Genomic DNA, 27,819 nt, shown 5'->3' with positions numbered 1-27,819 from the left:
CACCCTGCTGTGTTATCCACAAAATATACTGCCAAACTTATCATTTACCGATATTATTTCAGCGCTTCTTGCGCATCTGTACTACACTTGATCTTATACAAAAGGTTTGTAGAAGTGCTGTTTGTAGCCCCCGCCTGCTTTGAAAATTATCATTTTTTCAAAGTAAACGCTTCTGGCCCAAGGCCCATTTTGGGTGGGGAGGAGCCGAGAGGCAGGGGCTTGGACAGGAGAAAGCTCGCCTGGCAGCGAACAGCCAGCTCCATCCCAAGATCCAACTAACATAGTTTTAACTGCAGCACCTTTAATCTACTACTACCTTATTGCCTCCATACATCGTCCCCTTTTCGGGTGTTTCACCAGATACATAGTGGAACTCGGCCCATCTGTCGCCGCCATGCTGGAGACCTGAAGTTGCAATTATAGCAGCGCAATATGTATGCCCCATACTGTCGCTCTTAATCATGGAACCATTTCCGAAAAAACAATTAAAAATAGAACCGTTATGCTATTTCATTTTTCCTAGATGAAATATTCAAACAACCCCGTTTGCTTTGAAAATTATAATTTTTTCAAAGTAAACGCTTCTGGCCCCCAGGCCCATTTTCGGTGGGGAGGAGCCGAGAGACAGGGGCTTGGACAGGGGAAAGCTCGCCTGGCAGCGGACCGCCAGCTCCATCCCAAGATTAGGCAGCCTCAGAGGCATCCATGCATCCACGATCCTCCACAGCGTCCACCAATGTCTCCATGCGCAACTTTCAACTGTCTATACCCCAGACGCTGGAGCGCGAGAGGAAATACAGCACATCATCCCCTTATCAAACGAGCTGTGTCAGGAAGAATTTTCAGGTGTTTCACCAGATACATAATGGAACTCGGCGCATCTGTCGCCGCCATGCTGGAGACCTGAAGTTTCAATCATGGCAGCGCAATATGGATGCCCCATACTGGCGCCCTTAATCATGGAAGTCATCTCCATGGCTGCCTCCACATGTCGTCCCCTTATCAAACGAGCAGTGTCAGGCTCATTTTTCGGGTGTTTCACCAGATACGTTATGGAACTTTGTCACTATGTCGCCACCATGCTGTGTTATCGACTAAATATACCGTCAACCTTTTGTTCACATAGGAAATCATTTCAGCTCTTCTTGCTCACCTCCTCTGGTTCCTCTCTGCCGCCTTAACCACGCAAAATACTGATACATACAGTGCTACACGTTATCCTTGCCAAAAGGAATTTTTTTAATTAGTTTGAAGCCTCAGTCCATTTGGGGTATGTCGCCATGCCACTCTCTAGCCTGCCGCTGCCTCTGCATGCCGTCTTCTATAGACCCTATGTCAGGGTCAATTATTGGATGTTTTAGATGCTATCTAGCCTCATTCGGTCACTCTGTCATCGCCATGCTGTTGCCCATAATTTTGGCATAATGGTGCGATTAAGCAGCCTCAGAGGCATCCATGCATGCTGCCCCTGCTGTTTCCTGTCCATTTCCGTGGTGTTTCCATCATTTTCTGAGGTTTCCAGGTTTGGCCAAGCTTCCCTGTGCAGCCCCTTGGTCCCCTTGAAAAATGCTCGAGTCTCTCTTTGACTTCAATGGGGCTCGTTATTCGAGATGAGCACTCGAGCATTGGGAAAAGTTTGTCTCGAATAACGAGCACCCGAGCATTCTAGTGCTCGCTCATCTTTACTTATCATACAAATTAGGTGGCAACGTTCTAGAAGCAATAGTGGTGCAGAGTGCCATTGTTCTAGTACAGCTATCTAGCCAATAAGGGGCAGGAAATTTAAGGAGTATAGTAAGGTGGGGGTTCTACTTATCTTGTTTCCCAGGAATTGTATTTCCTTTTGCGTGGGTTCCATGTTCAGCCTCATCAGGTCCCAGTCCCTACTAACATGCGGTTCACCTACTTTAAGCATTTCACTTTTGAACTTGTAACCCGAGAAAGCTCCAAATCTTGGTGTGGTGCTGAAAACCAGGGGGGGGGGGGGTCATGTAAAGGATCAGCCATGAATAAGATAATGGGGCACATTTACTTACCTGTCCCGTCATGATCCCCGCTGTGCGTTGTCCGACGAGCATTTGGGTCTGCCGCGATTCACTAAGATTGTGCGTCCAATTTCCTGCATGTGTCGCTTCCCTGCTGAGGACTGCCGAAGTTCACCATCTGCTTCCGATGGCATGCCGCCCCCCCCCCATTTGTGTCGCATGCAAAGGAAATATTCGGGAGACCCGACAGAATCGCGGTCCGTGGACCCTTAGTAAATGTGCCCCAATGGGTCACATTTACTAAGGGCTTTGCGCAAGTTTTCTGTCTAGTGCACTGCTTGCACTGGTTTTTAAGAAGTGTCAGCCCCACATATGTGTCACATGTGACCATTTTGCGATACATTAGGGGGGGCGTTCCGGTGCTCAGTCGGACCATGCACCAGATTTAACATGCAAAGTCTGTTGCACGCTCTATGTTAAAGGTGCAGCACAAAAAAGTTGGTGAACTATGTCGGGATGTTGCATGGAAGCGTCGGATTCATGATTTCTGGCGCACATGCTGTTGCACCCAGCATTATACACAGAGGGAGCACTTTCAGTGCAGTTATCTACAGTCTTAGTAAATGTACCCCAAAGTTGTGAGCCAATAGTGCTATTTTGACCTTTTAAAAACAAGACTTCGATAATATTTCCATTACAGAGACTCTCCTGACAACACAGATTTTGGGACAGGACAGCAACCCAGCAAAAAAAAAAATTCTATCTGGACTCCATAACCTGGAACCAACTAAACACTGGATACATACATTTACTGCTTCAGTGAAAACTGAAATACTTGGGAAACGAAAGAAGCAAGTGCATAACCTATTATGTAATTGAAAGGGAACACAGAAATCATTATAAAAACTGCTAACAAAGTAGGTAAAATAGTCCTAGTGAACACCTCTAAATATTTGAAAGAAGCAAACAAGCAGCTGTCCAATCGAATCCAGTATTGTAAACTTGAATGTGACTCTACAGAAGCCTACAAGAAGTCATTGACATGCCAAGAAGTTTTCAACTGATATCCAGCACACAGTCAAACTTCTCATGCCAGAGAATCCCAAGCCAAGCAGTTTCTATATGTTCTGAAAGATCTACAAAGATGGTAATCCAGAAAGGCCTATTATTTCTGGCATTGGCACTTTGACAGAAAATATCTCAGGTTGGGTAGAAAACCCTTAGTCAGAAATACTCCCAGTTAAATCCAGGCCCACTACCTAGACATACAATTCTGGCCACCATAGATGTGGAATCTTTGTACATTAATATTTCCCATAAAGATGAAATAGCAGCATGTCGGGCACATATGGAGAAACATAACCTACCAACACAACTGATCACAGAACTTATACTATTTGTGCTCACCCACAACTATTTCTCATTTGGAGAGGATCTCTACCTACAGTGTATGGGAACATCAATGGGTTCAAGGTATGTTCCGCAGTATGTAAATATTTATATGGCTGAACTGGAAGGTGCATATCTTTCTACGTCTAAACCCATTATCTACCTCCGTTAAATAATATTTGATCATCTAGGCTTTAGGTGGTGAGGCCCTGCTTCAATTCCATGAGGGTTACAACAACTTTCACCCCACAATTGTTTTGTTTAGCTATTCAGATAATGAAATACACTTTCTGGATACCATACAAATTAAAGAAGTCCACTTAACAACAGTATACCGCAAACCAACAGACAGAACAGCAGACCTGAGAAATAACAGCTTCACACAAAACATACAAGGCAATCCATTATATAAAGTCAAGATAAATGTTAAAACTGTATCTGCTTAGACAAGACAGACCTGGAGAAATACCTCCTGGAGCTCAGGTCTGACCCTACAGGAGGCCGAGGGCCCCTAGTAGTCACCTACAGCCCACAACTGTAGATCCTACATTGTATTGCCAGGGAATTTTAACCTGTTCTTCATAAAGAAAGTAAAGGAAATATTCTCTCTTCTCCTTTCCTTCCGGCAACCACCAAACCTGAAACAACTGGTTGTCCGGAGTGCCCTGAGGCTCCAATCACACAATGGTACCTCACCCTGCCTGCAAAACAGGTGCAAAATGTGTTTGAACATTTACTGGGGTGACCTTGGACCTGTACCACAATCACAGCAGGTACATAAGAAAAAGGGCACATTTTTCTGCAGGTCTTCCGATGTGATTTACCTTATTATGCATGAACAGTGTCCCACCACAGGCCTTTATGTTGTGGAAACAGGCCAGAGACTTCAGCAGTGCTTGAACTGGCACTAATCTGACATTAACCTTTTACCGACATGTGACGACAGAGCCCTCTCCATAGCTGGTAAGTCTTTTCAGCATATTGCAGCAAAGGCTTACCGGTAATACCCGCGATCGGTGCTAGCAAAAAAATGCAGAGGATCTTGGCAAGGATCATCTCTTCATCGGGGAGCGATCAGTAGGGTCTTTAAGACTTTCATTACAATGTGCGATCAGCACATTGTAATGAATGAGAAGAATAAATTCCCATATACTACCATACTGTGATATGGCAATATATGATAGGATTGATAGGATCGATATAAAGTACCCTAGGGAGACTGAAAAATAGTGAAAATAAAAAAATACAAAACCTAAAATTCAAATCACCCCCCTTTTCCTAGAACATATATAAATATAAATAAACCGCAAAAATCATAAACACATTAGGTATCGGCGCGTCCAAAAATGCCCAATCAAAATATAATAACGGTTTTTCACTGCTTTTAACCCCGTAACAGAAAATCGCCCAAAGTCCCAAATGGCACTTTTTTGCCATTTTAAAAAATGTTAAAATTCTATAAAAAGTGATCAAAAGGTCATACAGTCCTAAAAATTGTAGTTTTGGAAACATCATTAACAGTCACAAAAAATGACACCACCCACAGCTCTGTACATCAAATTATAAAAAAAAAAGTCATTAGCGCCAGAAGATGGCAAAATAATAATTATTTTTTTGTACAGGTGGTTTTAATTTTTGTAAATGTATGAAAACATTATAAAACCTGTACAAATGTGGTATCCCAGTAATCGTACCGACCCAAAGAATAAAGTAGACATGTCATTTGGGGCATACAGTGAAATCCGTAAAATTCAATCCCACAAGAAAACGGCGCAAATGCGTTTTTTTCACCAATTTCACTGCATTTGGAGTTTTTTTACCACTTCCAAGTACACGCCATGGAATATTAAATGCCACCCTTTTGAAGTGCAATTTGTTACTCAGAAAACAAACCATCACACATCTATAGATTTATGAAGATGAGGAGTGAAAAATGAAAATGCAAAAACGAAAAAGGGCTGCGGTGGGAAGGGGCTAAAAAGAAAAGGAAAGATCTAAGATGTCAGTGTATATATCATTCTGTTGTTTCAAAGTTTTTATTATATCCTTAGATGATCACTGCCTAGTGTGTATAAAATGCTGTGAATTTTGTGTTTCCTGCATAACATCATGTCTGATACACTCTAAAGCTGCTCAGTCAGCCTCAAAAAGGTATCGCCTGATTTCTTCACTCTTCTTCTCTTCCTCTGATCCTCCTTGATCCTTATGCTCTACCCAGGATTCATATTCCCTTTTGGCTATGATTCAAAAGTCTAAGGCAGATTGAGTCATACCGTGAATATAAGTAGAGTACACATGGTGAATACGGGGCTCATCATTTGAACTTTTCGTTTGCTAGTTTCATCTGAGCTATGATATATGATATAATCTGTCCTCTAAGCATTACTATGGCTCCATTCCAATATATATATATATATATATATATATATATATATATATATATAGGTAACCTGATGTTGTAGATGTCTTTCAGTGATTTCTAGCCACCAGTTTTGTAGTAGTTGATGAAAATGATGTTCCTCCTTCACCAAGAAGCATCATTTGCAATCCCCTTGGATCTTTGTCAACATATTCGATGGCCACTGAGGTACGGTCTGAAATGATCATATCTACTATGTTACGTTTGATAGCTCTCCTCTGCAGTGAGGGGGGAGAAAGAATGTAGTCCAGTCTAGATCACACTGAGTTAGCATGCTTTCTCCCTCTTGTCTGGACGCCCACTTCTCCAATGTTTGGTAAGACCCAGTCAATGGGGGAAATTTATCATACGTATGATAGCCCCGCCGCTGAAAATTCGCAGCCAGATACATCAAGAGGCTTCAGGCTGCTACCTTATACAGATAAGGTAATATCTGTATTGGCAGCTGCAGAGGTGCTCTAATTCTAAGGCGTATGGCAGTTCCCTATCACATAACACCCTCAACACTCTCTGTTTAACCTCTTCAGTGAGACCCACTGTTCTCAAGTTATTCCATCTACCATGATTCTACTGGTCTTCTACAACCTGGAGCAAGATTCTATTTTCCTCCAGTGCTTTAGCAAGGGTCAGGCAGTAGGTGTTCTCCTTACGAAGCGATTGCCAATTAAGGCCACCTTAAAGGTGTGTGGAGACTTAAAGCCATAGATGATCCACTAAGGAATTCTGAGAAGTATGCAAATACATTTTCCAAAATGTTAAATGGAAAACAATGCCTCCTTTTGATACCTTGAAAGGCAGCCCCCTTAACACCATGGAAGCTTTGTTACCCTGCTTTCAAGTGTATATATACATGCTGTTTAATATCTTCTCCCAGCTAATCAAAAAAAGATGTGTGTAAGGTGATTTCTAGCATCTTCTGAATGTCTGGGATAAGTTGCTAAGCCACTTCCATAGGTAGTGCTTTATAATGAAGGTCTAGCTGGTCTGTCAGCAACCCTTCCTGTTTCTTGTCTTCCTGGTCTGACCACTCAGCTCCACTTACATCAGTTGTGGGAGGCACCAGGGCCATCTTGAATTCCGCCGGCATATCGATTTGGTCTTTTGAGTACTTCTCAGCAGATATCGGTCCATAGACAAACACTTTGAGACCTCTGTTAAGTGGTACTACCAGTGTGGAGCGGTCCATATATTGGGTTTAGCGGGTCTGATGGGCAGTACAGCAGGAGATTGTCTTCTTCCCTCTCTACATGGCGGCTCTGGAACTAAAAATCCTACTTTTTCATGTTTTCAGGCTTCCAAAATTTGGTGGACAATATACTGCACTGGTCTTTTAAGGGTTAAAAACATCCAAGGCTCTTTTCCATTCCTCTTCAAAATAATCATGTTGTATAAGGAACATAAATTGAAAAGCATATAAAATTTTCAATCTGAAAAAACAACAAATTATGAAAGCATGCAAACTACTGTGGGATGGGGGATGCTATAGGAAAAATTGTTCTGCTTTATCCACTAAACTTTCATCAATATAAATTTACAGTTTAATCAACGAATGCAGCTCCATGGAGCAAATCAATGCAAACTTATTGGGCTGAAAACGAGATACCCAGTGGATTTAATAGGGCCGTCCTGTGGTTATTAAACACAGGCTTGGATTAGAAAAGGCCAAATGACATTTTGTTATTAGATGGAATCGTTCTTATTCACAGCGCTCCACCTACAGAACATTATAAACATTGAATGCCAAGTAAGCTGTGTATGCAAAAGGCTAAACATTTGGCCGCCAGAGGTAATAATGTTTATGTGCATTATTTGCTCTTAGGTAACTCATAATGTCTTAACAGGTTCAGGTTACTGTGTTGATGAGCATTAATAGCTGACTTTAGCAGAGTGTGTGAATAACAGAAAATATTCATAGCAGGAGGAGCTAGGGATATAATTTCATGTCATTAGACTACCTCCTTTTTCTGTCAATAAAAAAGTCACATTTATAACTATTAATCCCTGTACTGGCTCACATATATGCATATATTCTAGGACTGAGAAGTCTTTTTTACATAACCTATGAAGCTATGCCCGACTCTTGGCCATGGGCAAGCTTCTGGCATAGCTTCATAGGTTATGTAAAAAAGAGACAGAATAAACAAATGTCTATTTTTCAACTGACGTATTATACTGTGTCCTTAAAGGGGTTAAAGGGGTTTTCCAATGAAAGAAAACTCTCAAATGTCAATCCTCTAGTGATGTTTACACAATAAAGATAATTTTTAACCCCTTACTTACAATTTTTCTCAGTTTTATTGCTTTTTATCTCCTATCACTCAGTCATGGTTAGTGTTAAATTCCAGGGTGTGGGTGGGGACTCTCTAAGCAGACACTTCATAATCTCTGTAGTGCTATGAGATGCTGTGTGTTGACAATGTGCTTAGATTATTATTGAGTCCAGGTTTATACACACTTTCATTTAGCTTCTGAACATTCACTAGTGTCTGAAACATAGAAAGAGAGAGGAGACAGATCAGAGATGCTGATATCCATGAGATGCATATTACATATGGCATTCTCAGCTCTGCTATAACAGCAATAACATAAACAATTGGCTTTGCTATATGCCTCCCTTTAGCTCCCCTAGATAAAGATCTTATCTGTTTGTTGTTTGTAGCTGGCAGAAAGTCTCTGTGTGAGCTTGTCTTGGAATCCAAGGGTGGATTCAAAAATTTTCTCCTCATGGGGATACCCCTTTAAGGGAACCTGTCATCAGCAATTGACCTTATAAACAATTTGGCCAAAAAATGGGCATGGCCTCGGGAAAAGTGTCTGTGTACCAAAATGTTTATTCAGTGCACCAAAAAATTCAGCCAGAAACTAGACCAACTAAAAGTTGAACTACTGGTTCAACAGATAGAATATGACTGTGTAATCTAACTCTGCACTAGTCTATTCACTAACACTTTTATAACTCTTACACCACATACATAAAGGCAAACACCATAAGGGGGCATTTTTATCAGGGCCTCTGCGCCATGCAATCATAACTTACCAGACAATGGAGAGCATTTATAAACGCACTTGCACCACAATTCTGGTGGTTTTGTGCCAAAAGCACTGTCTTAAATGCCTTGCACCACAGTTATCAAGGCTTTTAGACCTTTTTTTGGAACTTTTCCGACCTGTCCAAAAAAGGGGGCTTGGCCTTCTGGAGAATGGGCTTCCCAAGGAAGGGGCGTTGCTTACAAGAAATTGACCATGTGCCCAAAATTTTGGTGAACAAACAGTCTTATACTGCACCAGAATTCATCATCAATCTAAATCTAGCACAGCAAAAGACAAGTGTTTCCCAGCTAGAAACTGGCGGAACCCGAGTCACATTGTTAGATACCCCCCCAATTTGTGCACCAAATTGTGTTTTGTAATGTATTGTATGTAAACATCTGGGGTGCTCATTATCAATTTCAATGGAAACACATATAACACAACACAACAAGCTGTCTGGTTCTGATTGACTTTTGTTTTGTATCGAAATTCAACCAGAACATGAGGCTACATTCACACTCTTTGTTTGATTTGCTTTTTGAAACATAATTCAAAAGCGTCCCACTGAAACTCTTTCTATTAGATACATGCACCAGGGGTTTTGCATGTAAATGGTGCAAAACAAGTGGTTCTGTGAATGCATAGTCATTTCAGCCAAGCTCCACCCCGAGTCTTAATATTGAATTTTTAATATTAAGGGGTCATTTATCTTATAATTTTCTCTTTTTCTCTTGACTTTGTGACTTTTTGGGCACATTTGATATAGACAGAATTGTGACATGGCATAGATCTGGTTAAGGTTACAAAAGAATTTCTGCAGCACTCATGGTTCTTAAGAGTACAGTACCATCCATAATTCTTAAATGAAGAAGTTTGGGACAACCACAACTTTTCCTCAACCTGGCCGTCCAGCCAAACTAACAAATAGTAGGAGAAGAGCCTTAGTGAGATAGGTCCTCCGGTTTCCTTCCCCACTCCAAAATATACTGGTAGGTTGATTAGATTGTGAGCCCCATTGGGGACAGGGACTGATTTGGCAAGCTCTGTGCAGCGCTGCGTAATCTGTGTGTGTTTTATAAATAAAGGAATTATTTATTATTATGAGGCTCAGCTCCAGAGATGCAGTAGAAAAATGTGAGAAAGTTCCACAAAGTCAATTATCACTGCAGCCCTCCACCTGTGGGGGTTTCATGGCAAAGTGTGCTGACAGAAGCCTCTTCTCAGTGTAAGACATATGAAAGGCTGCACACAGTTTGCAAAAACACACATGAAGAACTCCCAGACTATGAGAAATAAGATTCTCTGAGATGAAGATTGAACTTTTTGCATTCATTGTAAGTGGTATATGTAGAGAAAACCAGGCACTGCTTATCACCTGCCATATACAATCCCAACAGTGACGCAAGGTGGTGGCAGCATCAGGCTATGGGGGTGTTTTTGAGCTGGAAGGAAGACTGATTGAAATTGAAGGAATGATAATGAAGGCCAAGTACAGAGATATCATGGATGAAAACCTCTTCCAGAGTGCTCTGGACCTCAAACTGGGCCAAAGATTCACCTTCCAAAAAGACAATGACCCTAAGCACACAGATAAAATAACACAGCAGAGGCTTCAGAACACCGCTGTGACTATTCTTGACTGGCCGAGCCAGAGCCCTGACCTAAAGCCAATTGAGCATCTCTGGAGAGACTTAAAAATATCTTTCACCAACATTCACCATCCAACCTGAGGGAACTGTAGAGGATCTACAAGGAAAAGGCAGAGGATCCCCAAATCCAGGTGTGAAATACTTGCATCTTTAACAAGAAGACTCATGGCTGTATTAGCTCAAAGGATGCTTCTACACAATACTGAGCAAAGGGTCTGAATACTGATGACCATGTGATATTTCACATTTATCCCATCCCTCTACCTTGACATTTCTTATCTGAGCTGGATGATGTGCACTGTTATATACATATTGTAGTGTACAATGTACAGCATTATATGTATAAAATGGTACACATCCTCCATTCTTTAGTGTTTCAGGCCGGATGCTGGGCCCCCATGACAATGTGGTCCCCGTAGCAGCTGCTATTGCTGCTACTGCTGTAGTTCTCCTCTGTCTATTGACCTATTGTCAGGCTTCGAGGTTGTGGATCCTCTGGACCACTACGGACGATGACACAAGCCACAACCTGGGACCGGAGTCTAAGTGGTACCCGGTTTTCACCCGAGCCCACCACAAAGCAGGTTGGTCTTGCTGCGGCGTGGTACCACCAGGTCATTCCACAAGCGTGACTTGTCCGCAATGGCAGCCAAGGTCGAGGTACAGAAACGGCAGGCAATCTCGTAGTCAGGGACAGGCAGGTGGTCAGGACGGGTAGCACAGGATCGGAGTCAGAGACGTAGCAATAGGTCAAGGCAGGCAGCAAAGGAGCGAAGTCAAAGGCAGAACCAGCGTCACAACGGGAATACACAGAAACAGCACACGGCATAAACAAAGCTTTCTCTAGGGCAGTGATTTTCAACCTGTGTGCCGCGGCACACTAGTGTGCCGCGACACAAGGTTGAGTGTGCCGCGGGGGAAAGTTGCCCGAACTAGGCTGCCCCGGTGTCGAGCTGCCGCCGCGCCCCCGTATTTCTGCCCCATACTTACCTCCAAGTCCCACGTCGGCGATCCGCCCGTCTTCTGTAGCTCCTGTACCGCGCGGCCCATGTCACGTGACTGACGCGACCTGACGTCAGGTCGCGTAAGTCACGTGACCAGCGGCGCGGTACAGGAGCTACAGAAGACGGGCGGATCGCCGACGTGGGACTTGGAGGTACGCGGAAGAAGACATCAAGGGTAAGTATATAGGGTTATTATTTGTATAAGGAAGGTAGCTAGGGTTTTTTTTTTTATTAGTAAAGGTAGGCTGGGGCTTTTTATTTGTTAAGGGAGGCCTCTAGGGCCCTTTAATTAGTAAAGGGGGGCCTCTAGGGCCTTTTAATTAGTAAAGGGGGGCCTCTAGGGCCTTTTAATTAGTAAAGGGGGGCCTCTAGGGCCTTTTAATTAGTAAAGGGGGGCCTCTAGGGCCTTTTAATTAGTAAAGGGGGGCCTCTAGGGCCTTTTAATTAGTAAAGGGGGGCCTCTAGGGCCTTTTAAATAGTAAAGGGGCGCCTCTAGGGCCTATTAATTTGTAAAGGGAGGCCGCTACGGGCTCTTAATTTGTAATGGGAGACCGCTAGGGCCTTTTTTATTAGTAAAGGGAGGCAGCTAGGGTCTTTTAATTAGTAAAGGGAGGCCGCCAGGGGCTTTTTATTAGTAAAGGGAGGCCGCCAGGGGCTTTTTATTAGTAAAGGGAGGCCGCCAGGGGCTTTTTATTAGTAAAGGGAGGCCGCCAGGGGCTTTTTATTAGTAAAGGGAGGCCGCCAGGGGCTTTTTTATTAGTAAAGGGAGGCCGCCAGGGGCTTTTTATTAGTAAAGGGAGGCCGCCAGGGGCTTTTTATTAGTAAAGGGAGGCAGCCAGGGGCTTTTTATTAGTAAAGGGAGGCAGCTAGGGCCTTTTTATTAGTAAAGGGAGGCCTTTTATGACTGTTTTAGTGTCATTTTGTGCTATTTTGGTTGGTGGTGTGCCCCAGGATTTTCTAAGTATAAAAAGTGTGCCGCGGCTCAAAAAAGGTTGAAAATCACTGCTCTAGGGCACGAAGCACAAAGATCCGGCAGGGATCACAGGAAGAGGCAGGATTAAATAGATTTACCTGGAATGGCCAGTGCCAATTGTAAAATTCATATGTAATTCATATATATTTAACAACATTATGATATTAAAGTGTGCAAACCCTGTCCATAACCATAAATATCATTATAGTGATGTAATGCAATGGAAATATATGAATAAAAGTACACACACTAGTCCGGACGCAGCTGTCTTTTCGGGAGGTGCATCTGGACCAGTGTGTGTACTTTTATTCATATGTTTACACTGCATAGCATCACTTTAATGATATTTTTGGTTACATTATTTTGGTTGGATTGGTTTTGGATACATGAAACATTGTACTTTATTTATTTGTATGTTTACACATCTTGTATGCCAATTTTGCCCATTTACAATAAATTTTAACTCCAGATGAAATTTGGACCCTTATAGTACTGCCAGCATTTTTAAACTTGACTAGATAAAGAGATAAATAGATATAGAGATAGATAGATTACAATCAAAGTTTTTTTAGATTTATTTCTTAAATATATAAAATAATAACTGTGAGAATGTTTACTCAAAGGGTCTCAAAGAACCACAGCAATTAAAATAGTAATAAGCTATGTTTGTTAAAATGACTAAACATATTTTAAATACTAGAAGAAAAATGTAAATAATTGACTGTAAAATATTCTTTCTTGCTATTGCTATCAGGCTGATCAAAGCTCTGTGCAGCTCTGTGACTAAGAAACCTCACATATCATGTATTTCTGCATGCTGCACTGCCCTGGTCTCCACGGCTTCTTGACATTGTTCTGAAGACATTTTACATTGGAACATGTCTTGAATTTGACATGAGACGTGACGGTGTCTAGTCTTCAACTGCCATCTAGGGGCTAGCTGTTGTAATGCAGTGATGTAGGATTATTTACATTGATTGTAATAGTACATAAAATATAATCCATAATATAAGCCTCAATCTACCCTTCATTTAGAATGTAATTATGCTGTATATGCTACAAAAGTCACTGTAGAAAAATGCAACTTGTGGGTGCTTCTCTACTCCTAATATTGAGTCCCCCCACAATCATACATTGCATATTTGCAGGAATGGTGCAGATTTTTAAAAAAATGAAGTTGTATGACTATTTAGCTGCCTAGTAATTGGAAGAAGGGTGGCACAGGGAGTTGTCATCCTCCTGTAGGTCTAGGTCAATGGAGATCTTGTTCTGACACAGGGGTTGAGTGCAAAACTACCATCGGGTGCCAATGATGAGGGAGTTGCACTTGTGTGGGATGGTAGAGGTTGTAGATGCCCTGTGGCACTTCCATGGCCTGATGTCAATTGAGAGAGCGTTAAATGGCTCAGAGAGGTTTAGGACAAAGGAAGAAGGAGAAAACTATTTCCACTGCAGATGTAGTAACTTGTAGTTATAACAGGGCCGGATCAAGGGTGGTGGGGGCCCTTCAACAATGTTTTTGGAAGTATACAGCTTGCCAGCCCCCTGTAGTATATAGCCTGCCAGCCCCTGTAGTATATAGCCTGCCAGCCCCCTGTAGTATGTAGCCTGCTAGCCCCCTGTAGTATTTAGCCTGCCAAGACCCTGTAGTATATAGCCTGCCAGTCCCTGTAGTATATAGACTGCCAGCCCCTGTAGTACATAGCCACCAGCCCCCTGTAGAATACAGCCACCAGCCCCATGTAGTATATAGCTTGCAAAGACCCTGTAGTATATAGCCTGCCAGCCCCTGTAGTATATAGCCTGCCAGCCCCTGTAGTATATAGCCACCAGCCCCCTGTAGAATACAGCCACCAGCCCCCTGTAGAATTTAGCCGCCAGTCCCCTGTAGAACATGGCCACAAAATAATAAACTTCATACTTACCTCACATTCCCTTCCAGTGATCCGATGACGCTGCAGGCTCTTCCTCGCTCTTCAGGCAGCAGCCGGCCACTGAAGACACAGCTGCCATCGCTGGCGTCCCATCACAACCTGCTGCCACCAAAACAGTGCATCGGCGAACTCCCCCAGCGATGGCAGCTGTGTCTCACTGACACAGCTGACATCCTAGACCCCTATGAGCGATGCGGGTGGCCACGGGCCGCTGCGCATCGCACACAGAGACAGTCAGCGACTTTGCTGAGCAGAGTCGCTGACTGTTGGAAACTGGTGGGGGCCCCTTAAAAAGTGAAAGTGGTGGGGGCCCCGGGGCTAGAGCCCCAGGAGCCCCTCCTTTAATCCGGCCTTAAGTTATAAACAAAAAATCCAGGACAGGCTGAGGCCTTCTATTTTCCTAGAAGTAGCTTTAAAATACTGCCCTCAATACTGCCACTGTTCATATTCTCATGGATTCCCTTCTGCTGAAGCTTAGGTCTGTATGTCGGTCCAATCCCTAGTCAATGAAGGGCCAGCGCTGCAGTTGAGACATGGAACAATGGGAATCCTTGCATCATATTTCTGTATGATGTGTGCAATTTGTGGGATATGACCAACATATGGCTGAACACATCTGCTTTCTACTACATATGACAGGTCTGCTCACAAAGCCCTTAACCCTATTGGGACCAGGCCAATTTGCCATTTTGTTATTGCCACATTCAAAGACACAATACTTTAAAATGTTTCCATCAATATCACTGTATGAGGATTTGTTTTTGCGCAAGTTTCAGTTTTGAATTATTAATTTTTATTGTCTGTAATTTGTCTTTCTAAATTCCTGTCCTAATTTAGAAATCCTAATGACACTTTAGGGCCAAGGCCTTGTCATAAAATATCCTCCAGGTGCCTTGGCTACTTGGGGGTGCGGAATCTAAAGGAATTAGCCCAGAGTCGGCTTATACTGGCAGTGCGGCATTTCACACCAGTGGCATAACTAGGAGAGGCTGGGCCCATGACAAACTTTTGCATGGGGCCCCCCTTCCCCTTAGGGCTAATTCACACGAATGTGTGCCCATGGTACCATAGCACAGCAGGCACACTTTGGCACATGGGACAGGAGGAGGCAATAAGCACTGCTCCCCCGCCCCTCGCATTAGCGACATATGGTGCACAGCGCCCTATTACGGGAAAAGATAGGATATGTCCTAGCACAGAATGGTATGGTGCCACACATGTGTTCTGTTCCGCTCTGTACCCCGCCGTGCGCCCATTGCCGGCCAATGGGGGTCATATATATGGCGGCCGTATATATGTCCCCCAATGGCCGTGTGAATGTAGCCTTAAAAAAATATGCATACATATTTGTACACATTTATACACTTTCATAAACACACATTGTTATACTTGTACACACATACATACGTGTATACACTTATACCTACCCATTTATGTACACATGTACATACAGCATATACAGACATGCTGCATATAGATACACGTAAAACATATACACATAGCATATTCATACACTCACAGCGCACCCACACACACCGTACACTCACACAGTACATTCATACACTCACAGGGCACACACACCATATACACTCACACGCACCATACACTCATACAGCACATTCATACACTCACAGGGCACACACACCATATACACAACATAGCATATGCACTCACACAGCATATACACACAGCATACACACACAAACAGCACATACATAGAGGGACATAGAGTCGGCTGTCGCATTCGGCAGGAGGAGCAGAGGATCAGGTGGGCGGGTGCTGCGGAATCCATGCCGTTCCGCGGACAGGGCATCCAGGGGTCTAACGGCTGCCTTGTCCGTGGGGGGTAGGGGGCAGGGAGAAAGCGGAGAACTGGGGGAAGGGCGGCCACTGGCAAGCGTTGTAAGCGGGCAGGAGGGAGAGTGGCTGGCTGTGCTGCTGGGCTGTGTGGGAGGACCGCTGGCTGTTCCCGCGAGCAGGAGGGAGGTTTGGTCAGCTGTGTGGGCAGGAGGGAGGGCGGCTTGGCAGGCACAAGGTCTGGGTGAGAAGGTCGGCCATGGATGGGCGGCAACAGATGACATTGTCGGTCGCGGATAGGATGGGCAGGGCGGCCACAGTTGGAGAAGGCAGGCCACTGTGCCATGCGGCTATGGATGCTGTTATGCCTCGGACTGCAGGCCCCTGACCATCGTCAGGCCCGGTCGCAGTCGCACCTGCTGCGAATGCGATCGTTACACCACTGTTTCACACCTGGCAAGACAAACACATCCACACTTGACTCTGTCTATTCCCGTCAAGGGTAGAATTATATATTTCTTAGTAACATAGTTGGGGGCCCCCAACAGGTTACAGGAGACTGCCCCAAAAAAGTTTATATCCAGCACTGGTCGAAGACCAGTTTAAGTTTTTTCCTTAAATGAAAAAGCTGTGCAAACAGCAGAGATCAGAACATGGTCTGGATTTAGCCATCCAGTCAATGCTCTGTTAACTATCGTATGCAAGACTTTTTAATGATGTAAAAAAGCTTTAACTTTTTATGGATAAGAGTCTTTAACTAGTGCTGGATATTCACTTTTCTATAATTTTGGTTGCACTGACCTCAAGCTCCAGATGTTTCCAGGCACAGATATATATGAATATGTCTATGCCAGATGAGCTTTACAGTTCCTTTATATACATTTTTTGTTAAATGAACGCCCTATTTTGGGACTGTATCTCTCTGGGAACTACACCTTAAGCATTCTACAAGGAACTTCCAAGGTTTCCACACCCCGCTTGCTGTCGAAGAGAAAGCCCTCCCAGCATTTCCAGATGCTCCTGTTCTTCTAACGTTTCCAGACACCTCCGTATTCCTGTGTGTCTCCCAGTATTTCCAGACGCTCCTGTCCTCCTGCGTTTCCAGAAGCCTCCGTGTCTCCTGTCTCCAGCGTTCCCAGACGCTCCTGGTGGCTCCTGTGTTCCCAGATGCCTCCAAGCCACCAGCTCTGCTCCGTGGACCTGTCTGTCCTGTCTGCCTAGGTCCTGTGCCAGCTGCCTGCTGTGCGTTCCAGCTCATCCTTCCTAGCCGTACTCCTGCTCTCATCCCAGGCTTGGACTGTATCCCACACCCCCTGCTTCCATGGCTGCCGCTGCGGTCTTGGTCGCCCCGTGATACGACCTGGTGGCACTTAGACTCCGGTCCCGGGTGTCGGCTAGTACCATCTCCATCTCCTGCGGTGGTCCAGAGGGTCCACTGGTTCACAGACTCCTCAATCCGGACTCTTCCCTTAGAGATTTTCCACCCAGGTATTCCCAGGTACCTTCCAGTGTCTGTGTACTGTGACACTGTGGAGGCCAGGTCATCTGGTGTAGCACCCCATCACTCTCCTTCTTGGTCAAATAGCACATGAAAGAACGTGCAAAGTCCGAAAACTGGCACAGGGGCTTTAGTAAATCTGGCCAATGAATGAATGCTAAAGGTGAACTCTTTCCATATCTACAGAAAAAATAGGGAACAAACTGCTTAAATAGGGAAGTAAGGAAGAGTAAAAACAAGGACACAAAAATATATTTCTTTAACACCTAAACGACATGTGATGTAATGGAACATCACACAATATCATTATGAGCTGTTTCATTACTATCTTCAAACAACGGTCACTGCTTTTAAATGTAGGCTCATATCGTCCGTTGGCTCAACCCCAGATGATGCCACAGGGAAGCGGCCACTGCATTCATTTCTATGACGGCCTCAATGACTGTTGAATACGAATGAAGCTAAAAAACTACTTCCTGTCAACATATAAGACTCTAAGCCAGTTGGAGAAACTAATTGGTGACGATCCTACCCAAAATGGTACCGCCGGCACGTTAATGCCAACGCGCATGAGCGACGTTAATTCAAAAGCCCCTGGCAGCTCGCCTGGAGCATTTGAAGAGATAAGACTCTTATAGGTGTTTACCCAGAGACAAACATTTTGAAATTTGGGTTCCACTGAACTGGATTGCACCCAAATTTAACATAACACAGCACAGCTAAGGGCTAGAAGTTTACAGCCTGAACAGCCCAACAAAGAATAATACCTTCACTACCATTAACATTAAGTCATGTAATAACATTAAATATTTTACCACATGGCTTGTTAAAAACCATTTAAAAAGTTTTAGATAGATAGAAAGCGAAATACATTTTGCTCTATATTCATGATGCTTTCTTTCTGTAGAAGCTTCTATGATTACTTTCCGTTCATACAACTCTGCCCATGGTCCTGTGATGGACATGCAGGTATATAAGCCATTGGTATCACATAACCAGGGTCGGGCAGGGGGACCAAGGGCCTACCAGTGAAATTGATTTTGGGGGCCCACCTACTGCTACATGGGAATATTAAATGTACTGTAAATACTCAAGCATAAGCCGAGTGTTTTATACCTATCGGGGAGGGGCATCGGAAGGTGAGTACACATTTAGTTTTTTTTCTTGTAGGCTGGGCATTCCTTGTGGAGGGGCTACAGGCTATATAGTGGGAGCAGGGGCTACAGGTTATATGCTAGGGGCAGGGGCTGCACGCTATATACTCGGGGGGGTAATGTATAGTAAAGCATTGCTAGTGTCTGTGCTTTATCTGCTGACATGCTGCATCCTCCTAATACACAGAGACACAGACATCAGCTACACAAGTACCTGACATGTTCTGCTATATCATGGCTGCCTGGAGCTGTTGTATCTTTCACATACACATACACACACAGGCTGCAGGGGCTGTGGCCAGAAAGCACATGGAGCAGCCATTACACCATTATACAGGCTGTAAGTCATGCACTGGAGGTGTGGCTGTGCCTCCCACTCATGAATAAACCGGACAGCTTGAATATGAAAATGACTCATTGGACCTTTCACAGATCATTTGCATACAGCTTTAGGACCTCATTGCTTAAGTTTACAGGCATGTAGAGGGACAATGAAGGGATAGAGGCAATGCTCTCTAATGCCAGTTTATGAAAATATATTTAGATTAGGTTATTTTGCATGACGGGTTCTCTTTAAAAGCAATAAAAATAAATGTATAAGCAGCCAATGACCAGATAATTTGCCTCAATTGGCAAGGACCTGCCATGATCTGCTTACACCTGATCACACATATTGGGGCAGATCTATAAAAAGTGCCCTATGGTTAGACAATGTACAGTTAGACTAGACAGTCTTATTCTGCACCAGATTCTTATAAGTATGTGGCACTTGGTGCAGTACAGGCAGTCCCCTACTTAAGAACACCCGACTTACAGACAACCCCTAGTTACAAACGGACCTCTGGATGTTGGTTATTTACTGTACTTTAGCCTTAGGCAACAATAAACCGCTACAACAGTTATAACAGGTGTCTGTAATGAAGTTTTAGTGTTATTCCTGGTTCTTATGACAATCCAACATTTTTAAAATCCAATTGTCACAAAGACCCAAAAATATTTGGCTTGGGCTACAATTGTAAAATGTACAGATCTGACTTGCATACAAATTCAACTTAAGAACAAACCTACAGACCCTTACCTTTACGTAACCCGGGGACTGCCTGTATAAGACTATCTAGTCATAGTCGTTAGTATGCGAAAATTAGGACACAATTCTGTACCCGACACTGACGCACTGACCTTTTTGGTGTGAGGTCACACTCCTTTTCATAGGCTACACCCCTTGTAGAGTAGAGCTAGTTGTAGGAAACGCTATATAAATGTGGTGCACTTTTTTTTGTGCAAACTACAACATAATTCAGTCAGATTGATAAATCTCCCCATTGTTTACAGGTTAAGCTCTCTATTGGGAATATCAGCAAATTATAAATAGACAACATATGCTCCTGAGACAGGGGGCCCAAACCTGTGAAGCAAACAGTTGCAAACCTGGAAGTAGTGGATGTACTCAGAGGAGGGCAAGGAGTAGTGTTACTGCAGGTATGAAAAAGGTTTAATATGTCAACAAGGTGGAAGAGGCCCTCGCCCAAACGTCCCCTTGTTAAGCCATTCAAAAAGCATTCATAGGGCAAAGCATATTTAGATCTGTAAATATTTCAAACATTGCATTGGAAAAGCATGAAGCCCCAAGGGAGGTAGCGTTCATAGTAATGATGTTTGCCCATAGAAGGTACTTTGGTCAAATCACTATTCTATCTCAGTCCATTGATTATGTGGCAAATAAACCAAAGGATTGAAGACCATATGCCAGCGATTATGAGGAGTAGAGAATGACACCCAGGTATTTCAATTACCTGGTCTGCCAAAGATAATGGAAATGCTGCATCAGCAACTGGAGTAATCGACCAGTTTGGGACCACAGTTCATACTTGGGGAAACAGCACTAGTTAATATTGTTGACTTAGAGACCTAATACATTTGTCATATCATCTTACAAGGGTGCAGTAAACTTGGCCATCTACAATTATTATTGATATTATTATTATATTAAGCCCTGTTCACTTTTGGGGGAAATGTGGGCTATCAACAAGGTTGAAAGTTTTAGTGCAATAGAACTGGCATATGAGTTTAATAAAGTCTACAGATCGTCTTAAAGTCTACAATCGTATTAGCATCATGAGTTCACTAATACAATAAAAAGATCATAGAGAAATTTGGATTGTAGCTTCCCTCCATGGTCCACTGAAGAGGAAGAATTTGGGTTCCCAGAGCAGGAGATTCAACAATAATATATCTCTATCCACACCTTCTCATTCCTCCTGTAGCCCTGACAGTAAAGGATGTAGCTTTAAAATGGTGCTGAGCATGGCAAATCCTGGGCTATATTGGACCGCAGGAGGAAGCCTTGAGTCCTGTCTGGCAAACCCTGTGTAGGCCTGAGTGCCTGCAGAAAGAGCCCCGATTGCCACCTCTGGCATCCGTGCCATAGGTTCGCCACCACTGGTATATACAATAACATTTCATGCAAAATGTTTTCAAAACTTAAAGAGGACCTTTCATGAGAAATAAACCCAATTAACCACTGTTAAGCAGCTTAAAGGAAACCTACAACTTCACAAAAGTAAAAATCTTGACACGCCAGGAGCATAAAGAATAAAGAAATATAAAAAGCAGACCAGAGTGCAGGGACAAGATGTCTGGTGCTCTGGGCTGCAAAATATGCACTCTTCTTGCACGTTCCTCTCCCATCCCGGAAGAGGGAGGTGACGTCACGCGAGAGGCATGAATTCCTGCCTCCTCTTTCTTGCTGGAAAGGGAGTGTTACATCACACAGGCATATGAATAACAAAAAGTCCGGACCACTGGATACCTCATACCGATTCTCCGGTTGCTTTTTATAAGTCTTTTTTATGGTGATCCCAGCGTGTCAAGATTAGTGTAGATCAGCACCAGGATCAAGATGAAGAGGAGAGTAGGTGAGTATGTGTAGGTGTTTTTTTTACTTTTGTAAATTGGTAGATTTCTTTTACCACTTTCCAGATCATGGTCCTGTATGGACCTGTGTGGTGGAATTACCCTGGAAATTAACTTTGAAGTGGGATGTAAATTGGTTGAATAAAGTCAAGGAAAGTGGGGTATTTGGAGATGAACTCAAGCTCACCTTGCTTAAGAATGCCCCCATTTACTGTAACTGATGCCCCTGAATCTATAAGCATCTATGATGATGACTCTGGTGCATGATCTCTTTTTAAAGCACAGGGGGAATTCTAAGCTTGAGAGAATTTGATTTCATGGCTAAACTCTCCACCCCTGTGACTTTATACATTCAGTTTACATCTCACTTCAAAGTGAATTTTTGGATAATGCAACTACACTAAGCTGCTGGTAGTGCATTATGAGGGCAATTTCTTCAGACAGGTTCCCTTTAATATACAGTATTTCAAAATTAGATGCCATAAATATTTTGCTTCTTTTATTTAATAAGGCAATTTGAATATAAATTTATTGGTTCCATAATATCTATAGCACTGAGTGCCATTTGTCTGCAGACTTAACATGCTGTGAATGGCCTCATACTTTAAGCCCAGCTGTCAATGTTTTTATATTCTGCCTCTGGACAAATACTTTCTGTAGCTGACAGTGCATGTGTTGGCAGTTTGCAAACATCCATGAGTAATCCTTTGAGGTTCTTCTCACTAGCTTCCGTTCTCCTTATTCTTATTCTTATAAACAAATATCAAACAAGAATAAATGTACTTAAAGGAAACTTGTCGTATGAATATTCTATCTGCTCTGAGTGATGTATGGTGCTGTATTCAGTAGTGTATTATAACATAGGCAGTTTGGCCACCCAAACCACCCACCAAATTTTATACTGAGAAGGGCCTTCACCCACGAATTCCTCGTACATTTGTTCCTGCTCTCAATAAAGATGTACAAGAGCCATTTCAGGACCTGGTACCACTGACTGAAAGCTGGCAGAAAGGATGCATCCTCCATTCCCCAAGAATTCTAGTACTATGTGTAGGTAGTGAATCCCAGGCTTGTGGGGGTTATAATATTCATACACCCCAGAGCCCATGGCAGTCTTAGATGCCTCAGGCTGTATTAAATGCAAGAACCAAAGCCGGACATCAAAATATAGATGAGGAAAAGGTAAAGGAAAGTGTTAATTAATTGAAAATGGGTAACGTAGAAAACTGGTAGTATAAAAATAATCTTTATCATTACAATTATGCAAAAAAAAAATGTTATTCAATCAATTACAGAAAACTATACACTATTGGTATTACACCATCCATGATCTGTAAATAACACAATATTTATCCCATATGAAGAGAGTTCTACAAGTAAATAAGGTTAGAAAAAGCATCACTTCAACCCCCCCCCCCTCAAATGACAAAATGGATATTTTAACCTCAAAATGAAAACAGCAAAAAGTACAATTTGACCTGCAAAAAACAAGTCTTTACAAAGCTCACATAGTTTTTAAAGAAAAAGTATCTTTATTTTGTAAAAGTAGTGAAACCCAAATTATATACTGTATCACCTTAATCGCACCAATGTAAAGAAAAAAGGTTCAAAATTATTTATGCTGCATGGTGACTAGTACATGGGACCTGTCTCACAAAACACCAGGTATTCAGGACATTCTGGTAGATTCAGACTAGAAAAACTTTGAACTGTGTATTCAATTGATCTGTAAGGAGTCACAGGGATGAAGACGAGTCACCCTAATGTCCTACAGAACTAGTATGACATAATATGAGCTACGATAAGCAGCAGTTACCCATCAGTTGACTTGTGGTGATGCCCCTGGCCTATGGGATGGCAAGGTGAGAACATCCCACCATGAATCTGTGCTGCTGCGGTCCCTTACATGTAATTTGACTACAGTGTTTACTAGTGTTTCATGTGTTTCTAGTGTTTACTAGTGTTTCATGTCTACTGGTGAACTAACATGAACAGAACTAACAGAGCACAAGACATAATATATATAAATGCAAATACTAATAAAATAACCTCTAAAATGACAAGGTTACAGTTATACCCCCCCATTGTTGTAGAAAAAAAAAATAATAATAATAAGTGAAATGACAGAATGCTGTTGCAGATAATGTTCCAGCCTTGATTATATAGTACAGCTTATAATCACAGCTATTTAGCAAACTTCAGAATACATGCTGTCCTACTTCAATAAAAGCAATAAAAGAACAGCTCTTGTACACTGCCACTGCTCACTTAACCATAGGAAGATTAGTTAAGAATTAGTAGGACAATGGGGGATTGGGAAACAGGACGAATGTATAAGGCAATTGTAAGGATGCATCTGTTTCTGTATTTCTCCAAGGGAAACAAAGATAATTCATCTCGCTCGCGCAAGCCTGTAATTTAAATATTTAAATACTACTGGGTAAATGAGAATATTAAATATTCAGTGTTCCAAACTGTGGCCGCCGTTTGTTTCAAAGCCATGGCAGCAAAGCTTCTTTATACATGTGTTCATTTTAATTCCAGGATAACAAGTCTACTGCACATTAAATTTCATTGTATTTCCTCTGGGCCAAAGTATCAGTTAGATTCGAGGCTAAAAATGTGCCATTCATTTCTAGTTTGTGTTAGGAACAAGGATGTGTTGGAACCTGTTGAATTATTCCATCTACATATTGTGGTGGGACACTATATTTCTTCGTGGTCAGAAACACAGACTTAGGCTGTGCACACAACCATCATACGGCCAAAAACCATGGTGAGCACTCTTCGCCCCTCCCATCTCCATCAAAGCCGTCCGGTAAGACACAGTGGGGCACATTTACTAAGGGTCCGCGGAACGCCATTCTGTCTGGTTTCCGGAATATTTCCTTTTTGCGCCGAATTGCCTCAGGTTTTTGGCGCATGCAAACGGATTGTGGTGCATCGGCGCCAGCTTGCATGCGACAGAAATAGTAGGGCGTGCTATCGGGCAACCCGACTGATTCGGACAAACCGCAGAATTTAAAAACGAAATTATGTCACAAGATCAAGCACTTACATGCACCAGGAAGAAGAAGGTGAACTCCGGCGGACCTCAGCGGGGAAGCGACACATGAAGGAAATTGGACGCACGACCTTAGTGAATCGCGGCAGACCCAAAACCTAGTCGGACAACGTACAGCGGATCGCAACACGACTGGGTAAGTAAATCTGCCCCAGTGTTCGATACCATTACCAGTATCCTAGAATCTGTAGAAATAATGCCGGACAGAGACAAAGTTTGCCGACCAACCAGGGAAATAAAGCAGAGAAAGATGCACATACAGACAATTTAATTCAGTATTCACCTCTCAAGGCTGCATTCACATGGCCATTGGGGGACGTATATACGGCCGACATATATACGTCGTATATATGTCCTCCGAAGGCCGACAATGGGTGCAAATTGCTGTACGGAGCATGTGGCATGTTTCTCTATGGAGGAAGAGGGGGAACCCCCCCTCTGCTGGGCGCCGCCGTGTGCCCACCATACCGTAGCACGGGGGCACAAGGTCATGTGAATGTATTCTAACACTTCAAAAAAGACAGTACAGGTTTGTTAAACCCGTGCTCACAGCTTTAAGAAAATTGTAGAAGACAAAATCACTTCAACACTGGACCCTTGAACAAATAAAATTTCAGATGATAAAATGATGCTTAGATTCCCATCAAAGCTACAACTCCAGATTACATTTCCATAGATATAAGAAGTTACATACCTCATTCTATCACTATAACCCAAGTTAGATACGTCCTACATAGGAGTAAGGGTAACTTCCCCCCTACTTAAATCACAACACCCTACAAACAGGGGAACTCACAAAATATATTAAAAAGTTTACTCTTTTATTGCATCGATATTAAAACAGAACCACACATTGACAATTACATAGATTTTTTTTAAATGATCCCAAGAATAAGATGGGGCCAGGCAACCCAGCTGTAACAAACCTATATTACATTATGTTGCAGTATCAAGTGCTAGCATCTCCATTGGTTAATGAAAACAGTTTCTTTCTGTAGTAAAAATTAGGCTGATTGTTACCTTACTGCTGTGGCTGCCATCTGCCCCTCGCCCCCACATGCATTTCGCCTATTGCTTCCTCAGGAGGCGTGTTTAACTATAGGGGAATGTCCGGTTATTTTATTCTTTGGGTCAGTACAATTACGTGGATACCAAATTTGTATAGGTTTTATAATGTTTTCATACATTCCAAAAAATTAAAACCTCCAGTCCAAAAAATTTTTTGGGGGATTTTGCTGTCTTCTGCCGCTAATAACTTTTTTATACTTGTACGGAGCTTTGGGAGGTGAGGTTTTTTCGTGGATTTTGATGACGTTTACAATGTTAACATTTTTAGGATACCTGATGTGTTTATGATTTTTACTGTCTATTTATATTTATATCAGTTAAGTATAATTTTTCTTTTTAACCTTTTTTTATTTTTACTATTTTTCAGACTCCCTAGGGTACTTTAACCCTAGGGTGTCTGTACAATCCTATCACATACTGCCATACCCCCGATGACATCCTTTTTGAAGGCGGCGATCAGCGGGAAAACACCAGCAATTGGTGCTGGCACTGGTCGCGTTACCGGTAAGCCTTTGCTGCAACATGCAGCAAAGACTTACCGGCTATGGAGAGAGCTCAGCCAGTGAGCCCTCTCCATGCGCCCACACCCAGGGTATTACATCACATGTCAGTAAGGGGTTAATGTGATAATAGTGCACAAACCTATTAATGGAACAATATTAAAATAAATATCAAAGTCAGTTAGCACTATTGTACAATCTAACAAATATGGCATTGTTTTTGTGCTCAAACCCACAAAATACTTAGTGTGCCACACGATAAAGTAGTATTGATAAGTGTGACTACACAGACAGGAGTAGTAGTACATTCATCACATTAGCATGTGATGTAATCAGTCAGTAGACCTGTATATATGACTACTGTTTCTCATTGTGCTGTTTGTTGGTATGGAGTGTACCACACTCAACATGGACCAAAGGGAGTGAAGAAAAGAGTTGTGTCAGAAACTTGTTAAAGGACATCTGCCTTCAGTCTTACTGATGGTAGGCATGTCCTACTAAGAAGTTGCTATGGAACGATGAGCACTAACTTCATCATTAACTACAAAAATGTCTGACTGGTGTGCAGCCAACAAGGGTTTTGCCACCAAGTATTAAGTCTTGTTTGCCAGAAGGATCACAAACTTATTTCTCACTGCAAAATGCAAATCTAACATATAAAGCTGAGTGTAATGGAATCTGCACCGTGGCATTATCAATCACCAAATTTTAAACTCTCTTTGACTCGGGGAACGTCATAGACCTGTTTTTTAACCCATGCTTTCCAAAATACACTTATTAACATAAGTATACAGGCTCCATTGTCGTCTGCTGCAGAGAGAGTTAGCAACCAATCACAGCTCAATTTCTATTTTGCCACATGTCATTGATATGAGCTTTGATTGGATACTATAGGCAATGAGTATAATACAGTTTATGTGTCAGGTAATATGGATAGAAATAGAGAGACCAAGACAGACAGAGAAAGACAGACACAAATTGAGATAGATGGTTGACGGTAGATATGTCCCTCTTTATTCTAACTCAATATGGTACAATTGCGGCAATATAGATTTCTAAAAATTATTATAATTAGACTATGTTACAGGAGGACCTCAGAGTGCCTTGTATGTTCATTTATTCACTCCCCCCATTGTGCAGCAACCCCCCTTTCCTACAACATCGTTCCATAGGAACTTCTTAGTAGGACATGCCTACCATCAGTAAGACTGAAGGCAGATGTCCTTTAACAAGTTCCTGACACAACTCTTTTCTTCACTCCCTTTGGTCCATGTTGAGTGTGGTACACACCATACCAACAAACAGCACAATGAGAAACAGTAGTCATATATACAGGTCTACTGACTGATTACAAGATTGTAGATACCTGTGATGCTACCTTGATTTAACATGTCCATTTGCTCACATTTTTTTCAAGATGCATTTACACGTGGTGTTTTGGA

Source organism: Engystomops pustulosus, chromosome 2 (assembly GCF_040894005.1).
Source record: "Engystomops pustulosus chromosome 2, aEngPut4.maternal, whole genome shotgun sequence".
NCBI classification, from domain to species: Eukaryota; Metazoa; Chordata; class Amphibia; order Anura; family Leptodactylidae; genus Engystomops; species Engystomops pustulosus.
Note: the sequence above shows the minus strand (reverse complement) of the source record.